The sequence below is a fragment of the Lathyrus oleraceus genome, chromosome 7 (assembly GCF_024323335.1).
Source record: "Lathyrus oleraceus cultivar Zhongwan6 chromosome 7, CAAS_Psat_ZW6_1.0, whole genome shotgun sequence".
NCBI classification, from domain to species: Eukaryota; Viridiplantae; Streptophyta; class Magnoliopsida; order Fabales; family Fabaceae; genus Lathyrus; species Lathyrus oleraceus.
Genome location: NC_066585.1, coordinates 487585885 through 487605088, shown reverse-complemented (window position 1 = coordinate 487605088; position 19204 = coordinate 487585885). Strand labels below are relative to the sequence as shown.

Genomic DNA, 19204 nt, shown 5'->3' with positions numbered 1-19204 from the left:
TATGGTTGATTAATAAAGTCCCTAGAATAGATAGTCCGTTTAATGTATTAAGTGTGACTTAATCATGGGAACACATTAAACATAAGGGCACTGTTCTTAAAGTATCCGTAGTCGAGCTTTAATGTGAAGTGGGATAACATTAAAGCATTAAGACTATTATGTTTGCAGACTGATGATCACATCTCATGGATCATGGATAAAGAGTTATCAAGTCTTAAACATAGGTATGAATATTAGGAGTAATATTTATACCGGATTGACCCGCTATGAGAATACTATATAGAAAGTTATGCAAAGTGTCATAAGTTATTCTCATGGTGATAATAGTGTATACCACTCTTCGACCTGAAACCACTATGGATCCTAGATGTAGAGTCGAGTGCTTTATTGCTGATCCAACGTTGTCCGTAACTGGATAACCATAAAGACAGTTAATGGGTACTCCACGAAGCATGCTGAGGGACATGAGTGTCCTAGATGGAATTTGCCAATCCTGCGTAACAGGATAAATGTCTATGGGCCCAATATTGAACTGGACAAGGGTGACACGGTCTATACCTTGTGTTCAATATAGACATAAGGGCAAAGGGGTAATTATACACATAATTATTATCACAGGAGGTTTTGTCAGATCACATGACATTTTCGTGACTTGGGTAGTAGTGATGTGTTGCTAGATACCGCTTGTCGCATCACGCGAAAAACCGGCGGGAAAAGAAAGAAACGACAGAGCCGCCACCGTGCGTTATTTATCCCAAAAGAGGGAAAGGAAACGCTCAGAGTAAACCTGGAAAGAACATGGTCTCGCGACCAAAGAGAATGGGTTCGGGAGTCAGTTATGCGAAGGGAAGGTATTAGCACCCCTACGCATCCGTAGTACTCTACGGGATCCACGCACAAAAGGAAGGAATATTGGTTGCTAAACACTGCTCAAACTCACACACAACTGGCTGGAAGAGACACAAGAAAACAGACTGAAACTGACTCGGCAGGATACCGCATCCTGGGCCTACTTAGTCTATCAGGCATAGACATCAGAGTCGAAGTAGTTCGGACTGGGGAAACGACACATGCTCGCTAGGATATCGCATCCTATGCATACGTATCTTCTCGGACGAGAGAAGAATCAGAGCATTCGTAGCTCGGCTGACACGCACACAAACAAAACAAGACACAAGCAAACGTGGAGCCCGACTGCCAATCACTGGACTTATATCAGCATCCGAACCAAAACACACGCAAAGAGGCAAACGTGGAGCCCAAATGCCAATCACTGGACTTACATTGACATCCGAACCTAAACACACGCACACTGGAACCCAAATGCCACTCGATGGACTTACATCGGCTTCCAAGCACACAACGACACAACAGGTTAATAGGGAGTCGGGGACTCGAACCTATAACTGTCAAGCACACACTCAAACAAACAGACAACAAATTGCTAAGGAGTCAGGCACTCGAGCCTAGCAATTGTCAGACAACACACACAAAAAAGAAAAAGGGCGCCCGGAGAGATCAGCTCAATCTCCTGCCTACATACTTCATCTGGTATGAAGATCAGGGCGATGTAGTTCCCCTACGGAGGGATAAAGGACCTAGCCTAACCAGATAACAGAGGGAGACACAACTAGGGAGACTACGACTCGAGCCTAGATGTTATCATGCAAAATCATCCCTAAGTTAAGGTTTCTAGCTAACTGGCACAGGGAGCCAGACTATCCTAATCATGACTTGCACAGGAAGCAAGCCACACACACACTTAACTTGCACAGGAAGCAAGCCAAGCAAAACCTAACTTGCACAGGAAGCAAGTCTAAACTAATCCTGACTTGCACAGGAAGCAAGTCAAACAATCCTAACTTGCACAGGAAGCAAGTCAAACAATCCTACAAGCACAGATAGCACACACTATACACAAGCAAGTGTCTCAAACAAGGGTTAGGTTTTAGTCGAGGGGTCATATCAACCTCAACAAACAAACCTCTGGAACTGGGTGAAATGTTGCTCTTAACCTTGCCATTGAGAGACTAAGGTGAAGCAGATGAAAGGTGAGTGAAGATAAGACTTCACAGCTCTTATCCCTGGCCCGGGAGAGCTTAAGACAAGAATGTGTGGGTTCAGAAAGTGGGAACCCTTCTACACATTTAAAACTGACTCAACTGTACAATTGTACAAGATCTTGGGTTTGTATCTGCAATGCATCAACACAGTGGTGTGAGCAAAGCAGATGACACACTGAATAGTGGGGGATAGATTGCATATCCCTACCTTCCACCAATTGCCTCTTCACTTAGGAGGACTTTGACTCTATGCAAGGACAAAATTAAACATCCACAAACATTGCCTCTTAAGGAGGACTTCAGACAGTTGCCTGGCCAAGTAACAGGCCAGGTCTTCCAGACTACATGAAGTAAAAGAGACATACCTCAATGCAAATTGCTTATACAAGCAAAGCAAAGCAAAAGTTCACAAGGAACTAAAAGCAACTAAAGCACCTGAAACAGTCAAGCAGATGTTAGTATGCAACTTCAAACAAGACAAACAGAAACAGACACCAACAGTTAATTAGAGGCACATGGATGTGCAAGGCACAAGGCTTAAGGCATGTGAGCCAAGCCACCTACAAAACAAACAAGTTAGACAATGATATCTAAGCAAGCTCAATCAAAAGAATGGGTCTCATTGGTCATTTGTTGGCCAACCTGAAAACACAAGCTCAAAGGTGAGTAACAGGACCACTAGGGCAAACCTAGGGTCAAAAATGAATGAGAAAGTCCAAACAGCAAGGGGTAAGTATCCAAAATCATGTTCAAACAATTAGGAAACAAAACCAATTGGGCTCACATCCATATCAATCACTATCATCATTTCATGAACCATTTAGGTCAAAGTATGGCAAACAGAAGCTCATAGAAGTCAACAGCAAGACTTAACTCAAAAGCAATCTTAAACATTTCCAAAAATCACCAAATAAATCATGATCAATCCTAACACATAGCATGGTAATCATGTCAAATTTCATCTCATTTGGACAAGTGGAAGGAAGTCAATGAAAATCAGAAAGTCAAAGCAATTTTGAACATGCTCAAAGAAGTCAACCAAACATGCATCAACTTGGAAAAATCATAAGTCAAGAATGGTGTATGATAAATGAATGGGACTAAAGCCATGGCAAAGATGAGGATGTCTAGTTATCTCATGTAAAATTCCATGTCCATCCAATAAAGTATGAGAATTTCACAAATGAAATGGGAACATGTGTCACACAAAGTCAACATTTGACTAACCAGGGGAGAAAATCTCAAACAATTAGGAAATGTCACAAATAAATCCAAGAAAATTCACATGTAAACTAGACATACAAGAGTAGGTTCATGCAAAATTTCAATCCATTTTGAGGTCAAGAAGCATGGCTATGAAAATCATGAAGTTGGACATCAATGGTGTGACACAAATTGTCACACCCTAATTCAAAAAATCATAACTCTCAAACCAGCAATGATAAATTCATAAACTCTACACCAAAATCACCATGAGTGTGTCTAGTTTAAGCACAAAAAAATTGGGAGCCATTGGATACATTCCCACCATTTCACAATTGATTTGGCAAAGTGTACAAAGTTTGGTCACATGTCACAAACCCTAAGGCCATTTAAAAATTACTCAACCAAAAAATCTGGAAAAATAATGATAAAAAAGTAGAGATCATGATGAACACAACACAAAAAATCCCATTAGATTTGGATCAAAATTGGACAAGTTATGAATTTTGCAAGATTGGATATAAAATGTGAAACTAAATGGAATAAATGAAGCAAGAATGGCAGTTTGGTAATTCCATGATTCACTAATCAAAACGCGGCCGTTTTGGCCCATGAACGAAATAATTTGATTGGCTCTTGAAGTTAGGCCATGCCATGCAACGTGAAACAGAAGAAAATCTGGAAAAATGCAATGAAGAACTAGGGTTTCTACTGTAGCAGCAATGTCTCATCCCTTCCCCAAATCGAATTTCACAAACTTGCCCAGAAATCTCAATTGAGGACATCAACATGATCATCAAGCAATGGCAAACAAGAATCTATCATTGGTTTTCATTAAAACACAAACACATTCATGAATCGAGCATAAACATATTTCACCACCAAACTTGTTTTCAAAATAACTTCATGCACACACAGCCATTTTCAAAAATAAGAGCATCATGGCACTCAGCATCAAGAGATCTTCATGAAGCATATCAGAATTTTAAAAAAGGTGGAAGTTGAAAACTCACCTATTTTGCAACACAGTTGGGACTCGAGGGTTATTTGGCTGTTTTGAAGTGAAACAGTTACTCTAGAGCCCTCCTGATGATGAATGGTGAAGGTCCCTTGGCTTGTGGATGCTTGCTCTTGCTGGAATGTTCATCTGCCATGGCTGAGCTTCTTTGAAAACAGTGCTAGGAAGGGGACTTCCAGTTGGGAAATGATGATTGCCATGAGCTCCAGGTGTTGTTTGAATGATGTTTTTTAAGCAAGGCCAAGTTTTTCTTTGGAAGTGTCTTGACTGTTTTGGAAAATGCCAAAGGATGAAGCTTGAGAGAGTGGAAGCACAATGGTTGGTCTGCTGTAGGATGGTGATGGAAAACAGGTTCAAAATGGTGAAATGGTGGTGAAAATAGTCATGGCCAGGTTCAGTTCATTGAGAGTTCTTGACTGTTTTTTTGAAAAATGTGAGAAATGCAGTTTTTTAGAATGAGGGATTTCTGTGTTGCTATGTGTTTTTTGTTGCTAGTTTGGGGTCTCCTTTGACAGGAAATGGTGAGGAAATATTGTGTTGAGCAAGGCAGGGTTTCATTCTTTTAGAAGTTTTTTTGACAGGTTTGGTAAATGGCCAAAATGTGCTTTGTTTAGCATGAATGAAGTTCTTGGTTTGTCATGTGTTAGAGGCTCTCCAAAATGAGGAATGGATGGTGAAATAGCCAATGCCAGGTTCAGTCTTTTGGAAGCTTTTGACAGAAAATGGAAAATGCATAAAATGTGTTTTTTGAGCAAAAGTGAGAGAAATGAGTTCTGTTGGTTTGTTGGTTGCAGCTAGTAATGCTAAGTGACAGAAAATATGATGAAAGGACCTGCTATTTGGTATTGTGCAATGCCTTGTCTCTTTGGAGTTTGACAGCTTTTAGCAAAATGGCCAAAGCAAGGTGAATGAGTGATTTTGGTTGGTCTGCTGCTGCTCTTTCATGACAGCAAGTGGGGCTTTTATGTTCTTGTTTGATGTTGCTTGAGGTTTCTTGGAAGCCTCTTGAGAAAAATGGCCAAGAGTGAGTATGGATGAATGAGTGGAGTTCTCTCTTTTTTTGCTGTCAAAAAATGGCTTGTAATGACAGAAAAATGATGTTTATCCTGCTGTCTTGTGTTGCTTTGTGGCCCTAGGCATGGTTGGTTCTTTGGTCTTTTGGACAGAAAAAAGAAATGCATCCAAGGAGTTTTCAGTATGAGTTCTGTTCTGTCAGCAATGTGAGGGCTTGTGACATGCTCTTAGCCTTTTTTCCTCGACAGAAAATGATAGTCTGCTGTCTTATGTGCCAAGCATGGTCCATGGTTTTGTGGGATGGAGTTGTTGTAAACATGTACTTTTGCCAATGTTCAAGCAAACTAGCAAGGCCTTTTTCTGTTGGTTTCTAGGCTGCAAATGAGGTTCACAATGACAGAGAATGGCCTTCTAATTTTCTGTTTTGATGTACAAGGTATGGCTTATGGAAGCATGGAGAGATATGGTGAAAGTGTCCTTTTGTTCCAAAATCCCAAGCAACTTGGCATGGCTTTTTTCTGTTGGTTATTTTGCTGCAAATGAGGCTTCAAATGACAGCAAATGTGCTTCTAAAATTCTGCTTTGGAGAAGTACAAAGCAAGGCATGGTGGATAGTATGGATAAAGTGTACCTTTGCCAATTTTCAAGCAAGCAAGGAATGGCCATGTGTACTGCATAATTTGACTTGGCAAACATGTTTTAAATGACATTTCTGAGCTATTTCAATTGGCCAAATGGTAGAAAAATGTTTATATCAAAAAGTCAACCCTTGGTCAAACTTGCATTTAAATGAGAAAAGTCAAAAAATGCCATTTGGATTCGTGAAGTTTTGGCTCATGAAATTTATATTTTTGGAAAGAGGGGATCAAATGTGACTTGTAGGAAAAAACCCCACCAAAATTGGCCAAACGGTTTGAGAGATATGGCCTTTTGAAGTTCAAGAATTTCTGAAATCGATTCGATCATAACTTGCCAACCACACATGGGAATTTAAGAGTTCTTGGACTTTTTGGAAATGGGAGAACAAGATCTTCAACTTTCATGTTGGGCAAAAATTCATTTGAAGCTTGTATAAGGATGTAAGTTTGAGGATCAAGACTTTCCATTTTTGGTAAGTTTCAGTTACAGGTCCAGTTTCCATTTTTGGAAATTTTTGATCTGGCTTCAAATTCTTCCATGATGGTGTTTGACATGACATATGAGGCCTATTTGGACATGAATGAGCTCTCTCAAACCAAATCCAATCATCAAATCACTGATTAAATGGACAGTTGACCAATAGTTGACTTTTAGGGTTTCTGGCTGACTGAACCTCTTCTGGTGAACTCCAAACCCTAATTCCTTGAGAACTTGACTTCAAATGATGTACCAAGACATATGAACTCTTGATTAATGAGCATGGTGTCCAAATTCCACAAGAATGGCCACCATCCACTGCTTTGACTGACTGTTGACTGTCTTGGGTTTTTTGCCTGACTGTGTATGAACTGATGACTTCTGAACATCCAATCCTTGACCAAAACACTTCAAATGGATCCCCAAGTCATGTGAACATGTTGGACCAACCCTAGGGCCTTGGCTCAATGAAAATTGTGCTTGCTTGCTTGACTGACTGAACTCCTGACCAGTTTGACCTAATTTCTTGATTGGCTTGCACTTGAGGCAAATGGGACAATGCAATGCTATGCAGTGGACCATGTTATGCTATGACCTAATATAAGAATGTATGTACAATGATAGGTGCAAATTTGAGGTGCTACACCGCTCACTGTTTATTATGTTAAATGCGTGATTTAATATAATTGCCAACGTCGCGAAAACCTATAGGGTCACACACAAAGGACGGATTGATGAGAGATAGAGTAACTAAGGAACACCGTAAGGTACGGTGCACTTAAGTGGGAGACGAAATATGGTAAGGTACCAAATACTTAAGTGATTTTGGGCATATTATAAGATATGGGCCAAAATACACTTAAGTGGGCTTTTTAGCTTGAAGCCCACACAAGTGGTTCTATAAATAGAACCCCTTGGGTAGAAGCATTGTCACTCCAATCCACTCAGACAGAAATTCAAGTAGAGACTTGGAATTTTGTTTCCCTCTTTCTCTCACTCAAAGCCTTCATTCATAACAGCTAGCACTGCGATTGAAGGAATCCGTTCGTGTGGACTGAGTAGAGACGTTGTCATCGTTCAACGTTCGTGATCGCCCCGTGGATTTGTATCCAAGGTTTTGGTCGTTTCAAGAGATCTGCACCAAAGGTTTGAATCGCCACAAGAGGTAACGATTCTATCACTGATCATGCCCATTCGTAAGGATCACTAAATGGAGAAATTTTTAAATTCCGCTGCGCCTTGGATGGCAATTCTCCAACAGCTAGATCCACTAGATTAGGTATTTTTAGACAAACCTACTTGTACTTGTTTGATTATATGGATGTTTGATGTTAATCGAATTATTTTATGTCATTGTTATTATTTACTTGTCCTTGTGTTCATTGCTTTTTATGTATTGACGGATGCGTGAATCAATATCAGATGAGTAAGGATCTCTGACTGTCAGTATACCGATCAGATCTAGGACAATTATTCAACTTTGTAATTAACTATGGATAGGTAATTAGAAGTTGTGGTTTTTGAATTAATAGACTTAGAACTCCTAATTTAACTCTGGATTAACCTAAGGAATTAGAGAATTATTGTGTAGATTAGTGAGTTGTACACCAAAGAATTGGGTACAACAACCATGTAAATTCGCCATGATACTTTAACATGTTATAAATGTAATTAATGTCAAGTTCATCATTAAGTTTGAGTATGGGTGTCGATAGAAGATCTAATCGCCTTTAGTAATTTATTTCAACTCCGTTAATTTTCTCTTTTTATTCTCTAAACAAATAAACTCTAGAACCCTTGTGTTATTTACTTTAATTCACACATATTTACATTGTTAAAATTCACAATCTGCGTGGAGACGAATTTTATTTATTACTTCGACGATACTGGTACACTTGCTAGAATAATCCATCACCGATCGTCGCCAGTCACAAAAGTATCAACTGATAAAGATTTCTCAGGGTGACCGAAGAAGCATCAACAACCATAGTAGATGCAACCAAAACAATGAGAAGAGGTGTAACAACTCGACCAATGGAACCAAGTTTGATGCCCTGAGTAGAGGCAATGGTGTAAAACTTATGAAAAGCACTCATTTTGTATACAAAGTACAAATGCATGTGTAAAAAAAGGGAGAGAACCCCACATTCGCCAAAGACCTCTTTCCTCTCTGTGTGACTGGCCTGCAATCACAATGCCATAAGTATTAATGGATTTCTTATTCTATTGGTAAGACGACACTTTGTTGGGGAAAAACCTTTCCCCATGGCCAAGCTCCTGTCATGGAGACTACAGAGTCACGAGGCATGGAAGAGAACATGTGATCACCTTTAACCTTGTCTTCAAAGAAAAGAACGTCAAAATAAGAATCCCTAAAAGAAGCTCCCTTCTTCGAAGAACCTCAAGAGAGCCTCTCCAAATCAAAATCATCAGTTATAGATATGGTCTCATGGGTCAGATGATCATTGAAAAATATGGAAGATTTAAAACCATAATATATTCCCACTCTCACTACGAGAGATGCATCACTCTTAGAATCGCTAGGAAAGTTATTGGGACTACCATTCGTATTGTATAAGATAAAGGAAATATTGAAGATATTAAATTCTAGAGGAAATGAGGGTACTTGGTAAAGTTGGAGCTGACGAGGAAGCAAAGTGTAATGAAGAAGAATGGAAGCTTTGTTCAAGGAGATGCAATTGCTCTAGTAAATACTCTTGGGAAAGAAGATGGAAATACACTCATAAATATAAACTGACTCTCAAAGATTGCAAAAAATTCCTAATAGGAGATTGTTGGAGTAAATACTAGTAAATAGAAGTTGACTCTCAAAGATATGGAAGAGAAGTAAATATTAGTGCTAGTGGGAGATTGTTGGAGTAAGCTCTAATAGCTCATCAATATTGGTTGTATATGCTTTTGTATAATGACCCTGATATATATTGTTTGTTAATATATATATATATATATATATATATATTATATATATTATATATATATATATATATATATATATATATATATTATATATATATATATATATAATATATATATATATATATATATATATTAGGCATTATATTATTATGTTACTTGTATATGACATAATAATTTCCTTAAAATAATTAGTCTTCTTAATTTAAATGTGATTTAATCGTGAGACATCATTAAAGATAAGGACATTATTCTTAAAGAATGTGTTGTATAACTTTACTGTCAAATATGAGAACAATAATGCATAAAGACTATTATGTGAGTAGACTTATGACTATATATCGCAAATCATGGATATGAGATATCAAGTCTTCATATAGGTATAAATATTATGAGTAATATTTATAATAGATTTACCCATCATGAGAATACTATATAGCATGTTATGTATATATCATAAGTTATTCTCATAGTGATAATGGTGTATATCACTCTTGACCTTAAACCACTATGGATCCTATATGTGAAGTCGAATACTTTATTGCAAATCAAACATTGTTTGTAACAGGATGACCATAAAAATGGTTTATGGGTACTCTACAAATAATGTTGAGGTACATGAATAACCTAGATGTGATTTGTCCCTCTTACATATACGAGATTAATATCTAAGGGTCCATTCATAGAATATGACTGTAAAATGCATGGTCGTGCTCAAATAAGTTGATATGATATATTGGGCTTATTTGTTGTTATCAAATATAGTTGGGGATCAAGGAATATAATATTGGAATATAGAAGGGTGACACATTATATGCCTTGTGTTCAATATAAATATAAAGGGCAAGAAGGTAATTTTATACATGATTATTATCATATAAAGGTTATGTCAGATCACACGACATTCTCGTCACTTGGGTAACACTGGTGTGTTACTAGATATCGCTTATTGTTTATAATATTAAATTGTGAGTGCAACTTCTCGTTAGATGTAATTTATATGATGTCAAAACTAGGATACTTTAGCGTTTATGTATATTGGACGGTATCCTCTGAGTCTTAATATGCATCTTAGCATTATAAAGCATAAAAACATTTTGGAAATGATTTAGAAAAGGCCTAGAAAAGGTTTGATGCATCAAAAACATATTTTTTTATATGAAAAGCAGGTCTATGTGCCGACACATACATGTTATGTACCGACACATGTGGATCATTTTTTAAACCTGTAGTCTATGCGTCAACACGTACGAGTTATATACCAGCATATACGAATTATGTGCCAACACATGTATATCATTTTTAAAGCCTGTGGCTTCTGTTTGATGTGTCGCCTATATGAGTTGACACATGCATCGAATGTGTCGATACATGATTTACATAAGTCGGCACATGCATTAAAAATCTTGAAAATTTGCATTTTTTTCTAAACCTCTTGCGTTCCTTTTGCTTCATGCTTGCACATATATATACTTCAACATGCATCGTTTCATGAAGTTTTTTTGAGAAAATCACATACGAAACTAGGATTATCAACTAGTTCCCTTCATATTCAACCTAAGTTTTATGCATACACACAAACAAACTACACATGATCATTTTTTGTTTGGGTTCCATCTAGAATTTGTGCTGATAATGTTAAATTTAGGTTATTAAATTGTAAATTGGATTGAGATCTTTGGTGGGTTTCAAATAAGAAAACTAAGTTAGGGTTTTCCTACTAGATCAATTAGGCATTTGAGGGTTTTAGAAAAGAGTACGCAATTTGGATTCGATCGAGTGAAACCTTTGAAGAATGGGGGTTTCTTGCAAAGGAGTAGCGTGAGACGGTGAATCATCTTGGTAAATCTTGGGTGACAACAATTTACAATTTGGGTTCAATCAAGTGAAAGCTTTGAAGAACGAGATTTCTTACAAAGGAGTAGCGCGAGACGATGGACCAAATTGGTATTGTTAGGTGACAACAATTTGCATTTTGGATTTGATCGAGTGAAAGCTTTGAAGAACGAGATTTCTTGCAAAAGAGTAGTGTGAGACAGTGGATCAAATTGGTATTATTGGGTTGAAGCTACGCGAAAAATACTTGATCGCATCGCACGCTCAAAGATACAATATAGTCGCCACCGAACTTTATTTATTCCCGAAAGAAAGGGAAAATATCGATAAAACCCAGAGGAAGAGAAAATGGGTAAGGAAGTAGGTTATGCAAGGGGAATATATTAGTACCCCTCACATATGTTATACTCAGAACCATTTTGATTGTTCTTTGCTCGAATAAGTGTCGTTATCTAAAGGTTACTAGCGAAAAGGGAAAAAAGGTTTAATAATTAGTGTGCTTGCTGAGGATTGGGGACCTCATGCCTATGTATGCTCATAGTGCAATAAGGAAATAAGAGCTTTGTAGTTTATATAAATAATGGTGGAAGATGGAATGAGGTGTTTGCCTAAGCATGAGGACTTACAAAGAAATCAAGAAAGAAAACGGATTTTGAAGTGTGATGAACGTATGGTTTGAACCAAAAGATTGTATTGTTTGAACCCATTGGGTAAGTATATCTGAACACAAGAAAATATGGCATGAACCAATAAATAGTATGGCCAAAGAGAAAAAGGGGTTTGCCTAAGCACGAGGATTAACAAGGAAAATAAAGAAAAATAAAGGACTTTGCCTAAGCACTATGACTAAGAATGCAAATAAAAAAAGGGTTTGTCTAAGCACTATGACTAACAAGACAAACAAGAAAAGGGTTCTTGATTCAGCAGTGGGTATTTAACCATATGGTAATTAACCCAAAGATATATATGGAATTCAAAGAAAATGTATTTGGTCCAAAGAGATAAGTATATCACTAATGAGAATTGTTGAAGATGTTGAATGATGAAGAGTTTGAACGTTGAAAAATTCGGATGTTTCCTTAAGGCAGAAGAATATATTTGATTGATTATTTATGAAATTTGTTTGACGAGTTTAATAGTTGGTACTTAGAGGGAGACGGGCGTGTAGCCACCGGCTAAGTACGACTGACAATCAGAATATTAGGGAGTTGAGAGGACAATTGCATCACAACCACTCTTTTTTTCCCTAAGAGGACCAAATTAAACTAGTTTTATTGTTAAGTGTTTTTGGATGGATGACAAGTATCAGGCCACAAGCTAGGTACGACCGAAAATCTAAGTACTTGAGAATATTGTGCACAAGTACGTACACCCTCATCCTTTTCATCAAGTTTATTGTGAAAATGACTTGATAATTTTGAATTATGAAAGGGTATGAGAATTGGATGTGTGAGATGGAGATATAAGTGTGATAATGGAATATAATGGAATTGAGATGGAAATAGAATGGATGAGATACTTGACGTTGGATCAAGCACTCACGTTGAGTTTGATTGAATTTGATTTTGAAAAACATTTGACGTTGGATCAAGTGTATTTTATTCTTTTGAAAGAAAATTTTCTTTTTATCTTGTTTGTTAACATGCAAAGTAAAACAATAAAGAAAAGATAGATTCTATGCTATTACATGTTCATGGGAATGAGGGACATTTTACCCGTAGTGGGGGATGAATCATAAACCATACAAGAAATGTAAAAGAGATTAATACAATAGTACCATGCCTTAAAGTCAATCAAGTGGCAATGATAGAAATTAAACATACTCACAATCATGATCATGGTTCATGCATCAAAATACAATTAAAAATGGATACCAAAAGAATGTTAATTCTAATGGGTTCAAATTTAGAAACTAAAATCTAAAATTAAACATGCATCAAAGTGAACCAAAAGTCTAGAAGTGACTTATTATGCATTCTAAAATTACCCTAAAATTAACTACACAGTTTAATCTAGGACCTAATGTATTTAATTGACAAAATTAGCCAAAAAAACTATGATTAACTTCTACACATTATTATTATTATTATTATTATTATTATTATTATTATTATTATTATTATTATTATTTAAAAGCAAAAGACAATTAATATCCAAAAATGGCTTAGCAATTATCAAAATGCATTAAAATGGTTTAGCAATCATTAAAAATCATTTGAGAAGATTAAAATGTATGAGAAACTATAAATTGAAAAAACTAAAACTAAAAACAGATACTAAAATATAAAGGGAAAGACAGGGGGTGAAGCAACAATATGGTGCAGAAAGAGAAAATGCAATGGGCCTGGTGTTGTGAAGCCCAAGGTTGTGATACACTCATTAATGTTTTTTTTTAAGTGAACATAGGTGTAAGAAGCAAATACAATGGGCATAAGATTAAGCCCAATGCAATCCCCACGAGAGAGATCATATTCAGCTTCAACTACGTTCATTTCCATGCTCAGAATAAAATATTTCATTCCCTCTAACCTCAGTCTGAGAAAGAATCTTCGTCGCGCCAGAAATCGCCTCCGGCGGCGGAGGAGGACGAAACACTTCCAAACTTACATCATTGAACTGACTTCCCTCTCCCCTAAATGAATTCATACTCAATTTAATTTAATTCCTAACCAAACAATCAAATCGACAAGAAAAACTCAAGAACCCTAGCTACTGAAATCTAAAATTAAATGCACCAATGAATGAATCAAGGCCTCTGATCTCATGGCTTTTGTTCCTCTAACCAAGCCATACATGTTTGCAACAAATTCAAGGCGAAATGAAGAGAACCCACCTGCATGCGCAAATGAGGATGAAGATGACTTCCCAGGTTCATTGCTTTACTTAGAACCTCTTTTTCTTCTTGTCTCGATTCTTCCTTTTCTTCTTTGTTCTCTTGTATTTGAGTTCTTGTGAGTGTTGATGTAGATAGAGTATGAGATTGATGAGAGATATGAGGTTATGTTGATTTAGAATGATGATGAGAGTTTGCAAGAGTGAATGAGATTGAGAGTGAGGGATTTATGGGGAATGATTGGGTGATGATTGCGTGAACCATGAGAATGATGATTGAAGATGGTTTTATAGGGACTCAATATTAATAGAGCTTAAATTTGTTAAGTTATTGATGTTGAAATTCAATTGAAGTTAACTCACTTTGTTAGCTATGGAAATTCGTGAAAAGTTTGTTAAATTATTAGTTTGAGATTTGTGCAAGTTAGTTGTTGGTTAGAAGAATTTCTATTAAAAGTTAGTTATGGATTAAACTTATGTTAGTTTGGAAATTGATGAAAGTTAGTTAGTGAAAAAACCTGTTAGACTGTTAGTTTTTAGATTCTATTAGTTGTTAGTTGCTTAGGTTAGTTAGTTTTAGGTTAGTTAAAAATCAGTTAGAAGGATTTATATTATGAAATGGTTTGTTACATATGTTTGACAGTTAGGCAAATGTGAACTGATGTTGGTTATTTATGGTGAATTAACTCAAATGAGTTAGAACAGGAAATTGAACTATTGTTAGTCTGTCATGGCAATTTAATTGAATTTCTCTATGCAAGTTATTGAATGTGAATGATGGTTATGAGAGCCAATTAGGAGATGTTAGTGTGTTAGTGATTATTGTAGTTAATTCATAAACTTTATGTTAATGTTAATGATAAAGTCAGTGAAACGTTAGTAGGTTGTGATGTTTTTATTGTGGACTAGATATAACAGTAGGGTTGTCATACAATCATGTTAGGCTTTGAATGAAGTTTTGAATTGAATTAATTTGTCGCTGATTTTATTTATGCCATGGATACTTGGAATGTTTGAATTTAAATCAATTAAAGTGAAACATGTTATGACTGCGATTGATATTAATAGGGTTTTTAGCAAAATAGTAGTTCATCCAAATGATTGAATCAAAAGAGGTTTAGCAATGAAGTTAGTTATGATTGGTTTATATAGATTGTTTGATAGTTGTTGTCATTTAAACGTTTGGTTTTAGTGGCTTAAATGTGTACTCAATGGATCCCATGGCTCACTTATTTGGTATTGTGTTCTTGTAAGTACTCATGTGCAAAAGGGATAGCATGATCAAGGCTTACCTATGAAGTGTTCTAACATGGCATCAAGTGGAATTCTATTGAAATCACCAAGATCAAGAAAAATAGAGGATGAAAATGGGATTGTGGATACAAAATGGGAAATTAGGGTTTTTAGGGTTTTAGCATCAGTAGTTGACTTTGGTCAACTGTTTGACCAAAAATCAACCTAGGTCAAAATTAGGTTTTTTGATGTACTTTGTATGAACATTGAAATGGATGATTTGTAATGGAAATTTGAAGTGAGACTTTGATGATTTTGTAATAAAATGGCCTTTTTTGAAATGAATATGTAACTTATGCTTCACATAACATGCTTTCCCTCCTAATTCATTTGAATTTTCTTTGAATCAAGAACCTTGAATGAACCATGGAACCTTGAATGAGAACTATAATGAAACTTGAGTAACAAAGCCTTTGACCAAATGAATCACCAAACAAGTAAACATGTAAATCCAATGGTCAACAGATGGTCAAACTTGATAAGTGATTCCAAAGAATAATAGCAAACTTGATGATTGGCGATGCATACCATAATGACCAAATAACCATTCTCGTGAATTAGGGTTTCATAACCAATCATAAGATCAATATACAACCCAAGTTATCCATAAATGTCAAGCCTGGATAATTATGGTTCATACTTAATCCAAGATCAAGATGCAAACCACCTAATTAAAGATCCCAAAACAAGCAATAGGCTCCACAATCAAATCCTAATCAAATGGTCCCTAAGATTAAGGTTTCATGATCAAGTCCAAAATCATAATGCAAACAACATGATCTTTAAGTACCAAAGATCAAGAACTAGGATTTTAGGAATAATTGAATACCATGATGCAACCTCCATAAACCAAGGTCTCAAGCACCAAGAATTAGGGTTTCATTCCTTGATTCCAAATTGACTTCACCACCAAAGTCCCTAGGGCTTGAACCTTGGGCAAACCCTAGGCTATTGTTAGATATAAATAATCACAAACCTTAAATCAATTATGTATGTTTATATGAATGCATTTGACATGAATGAGTGCAGGTGAATCACAAACCAAAAGTTAGATGAAAAAATGAAAAAGGGTGGGCAAATTTTGGGGTATGACATAGGTGACTTGATCGAGTTCAAATCAAGGGAAGAGAAATTGTTAGAATCAGCATCAAACATAGGTTTGTAGGATTGTATTTCCACATTTCTCTTATAAACTACTTTTGCAAAGTAAGATTAATTTTCGTTGTCTCAATTTGAGTTCGAATTAAGGGCAGACGTACCCATAGAGATGCCGATTGGGGAACTGCCTAAACAAATCCTTGTGTTCTCTCTCTCTCTCTCTCTCTCTCTCTCTCTCTCTCTCTCTCTCTCCTCTCTCTCTCTCTCTCTCTCTCTCTCTCTCTCTCTCTCTCTCTCTCTCTCTTATATATCTATATATATATATATATATATATATATTATATATTATAAAATATATATATATATCTATAATATATATATATATATCTTTTAATTTTCAGTTGCAAATTGTTGAATTCGTCGATTGTGCGATCAATATATTTGGTGAAAATTTTTGATAACCTTTTGAAAAATATTTTGTTGAGTTGATCATAATTTATTATATTGTAGTTGGATTTTCAAATCAACAAAACCATACAAAATTCTAAACGAAATTGATTGCACACAAAATGTTTGATAATTTGTCTAAATTGCATTTTTGTGTTTTTATCATTGAAAATAGACTTTGATATTAGTGTAGTATTCAAGTGATTGTGGTTAAAAATATTTTGATCAATTTGTTCTCATTATCATAACTTAATTATATATATGCATAACTAGATTTTTTGACAGCGGTTCGATTTAAACGAATCAATCCGGGTCACTTCCACAAGCCGTTAAATTTTTCAAAGAAGTTTTAGTAAGCTTGTTTTTAACTTGGGATCTATTCACCCCCCTCTAGATAAGTCGCATTCATCTAACAAGTGGTATCATGAGCTTCGGTTAATTTCGTGCTTCAATATTCGTTTATTAGAAAACTGATACCGAACCTAAATGGGCGTACAATAGAGCACCCATATTTATCGGTGAAAACTATGGCTATTAGAAAGCTTGTATGTGTACACATATCAACTCGATTGATAAGGGTGTTTATGATGTCATCACCAATGGTCCTACTCAAATTACAATGACCAATGGTGAAGGTGCCATCATACCAAAACCAGAATCACAATGGAATGATAATGATAGGAAATTGTGGGCACATGATTGAAAGGCACAAAATATTCTCATATCTGCACTTGGTGTTGTAGTACCCCAAAATTTGCCCCCCGTTTTTGCTTTTTTCATCTGACCCATGACTATTAATCCATCACTCTTTCATAAATCAATTCCAGCTTTTTGAGATCAAATATCATTGTTCCTTGGATTCCATTCACATCCTTTTAGAACGCCTAATGAACAGTCCGTCTTGTGAATCGAGAGTTGTTTGGCTTGTACCCAGACATTTAATTCCTTTGTTTTGGTTATTCCACTACAGTGATACCATGCCTCGGACCCCTCACTTTTTGGTTTACCTTTACTCTTCGGTTCAAAGTTTATTCCTTCATGGATCCAAGATACTTCTTCTCTTTGATCTCAAATTGTTTGTTCCCTAGCAAGTGATATATGTTTCCTTGTGTCAATCAATACTTCCTTTTGGGATTCCATATCCACCCTTTTAGGACTACCTAATGAAATGTCCATCTTTGTATCAAGAGTTGTCTGGCTTATTGTAAGATCCCAATTTTGTCCCTAAGATCCCTCATGGCATCATATCATATCATATCATTGCCTCAAGGATCATTGTACCTTTTGCTTGCCCCCTTGTGGGTGGGTTGTCTTTTGAGAGTGGTTCTTGATCACCAATCATGTTTAGCATTTGTGTATCATTGCTTTTCATTTGTTTACTAACCAAAAGTACAAAAATATTGTCATCTAACCTTGTTACTTGCAGATGAAGCAAAACTAGGTCAAGCCAGTCAAAGGCATTTATTGAGCCATAGATGGTGGCCATTCTAAAGAATTTGGACACCATGATCATTCATCAAGAGTTCACATGAGTTGTGACATCATTTTGAATCAAGATCTCAAGTGGTAGAGGCTTGAAATTCATCAAAGCATTGTTCAGTCAACCAAAACCCTAGCAAAGTCAACTGTGGTCAACTGTGCATTTAATCAGGGATTTGAAGGTGGGAAATGGTTGGAAAGGTCTTATTCATGTCCATACAAGCCTCATATAACATTTCAAAGATCAAGATTGAAGGATTTGAGGTCAGGTGAAAAGTTTCCAAAAATAGTAAGTGACCTGTAATTTCAAACTGCCAAAAATGGAAAGGTCTTCTCCTCAACTTTACATCATCAAGCAAGCTTCAAATCAAATTTTGTCCAAAATGAAAGTTGAAGATCTTGCTCTCACCTTTCCAAAAAGTCCAAGAACACTCATTTCTCATTTATGGTTGGCAAGTTATGATCAAATCATTGGCAAGAAATCTTGAACTTCAAAGTGGGATAACTCTTGAACCAAAAGGCCAATTCATGTGATTCTTTTTTGAGCAAACTCCATTTGACATGCTCTATCATAATCCATCATCACATTTCATCAAAAATCATCACATAAAAAGTCCATTTTTCAAGTGACTTCATTTAAATTTTGGTGGGAAAAAAGGTCATTTTGAAAAATACACATGATTTTCATGCCAAACCAATTGCAATGGCTTTAAAACAGAAATTTGGATTTGCTGCAAGAAGAATTACACTGTTCCATTGGTTGCATTTGAAAAAGGGCATTTTTGCCAAATTGCATAACATGTTCAATTCACTAATCCCTTGCATTTTTGCTAATCATGTTTAGCAAGTGGATTAACAGGTACTATAAGAT

General features: G+C 36.0%; 1 long non-coding RNA gene across 1 annotated transcript; it reads left to right on the top strand.

The window, feature by feature from the left end:
- The first annotated feature begins 13499 nt into the window (after positions 1-13499).
- Positions 13500-15590, top strand: LOC127106386 (uncharacterized). Its single transcript, XR_007795375.1, has 2 exons — positions 13500-14053; positions 15271-15590. It is a non-coding gene; the product is annotated as an uncharacterized LOC127106386 (long non-coding RNA).
- Positions 15591-19204: the final 3614 nt, after the last annotated feature.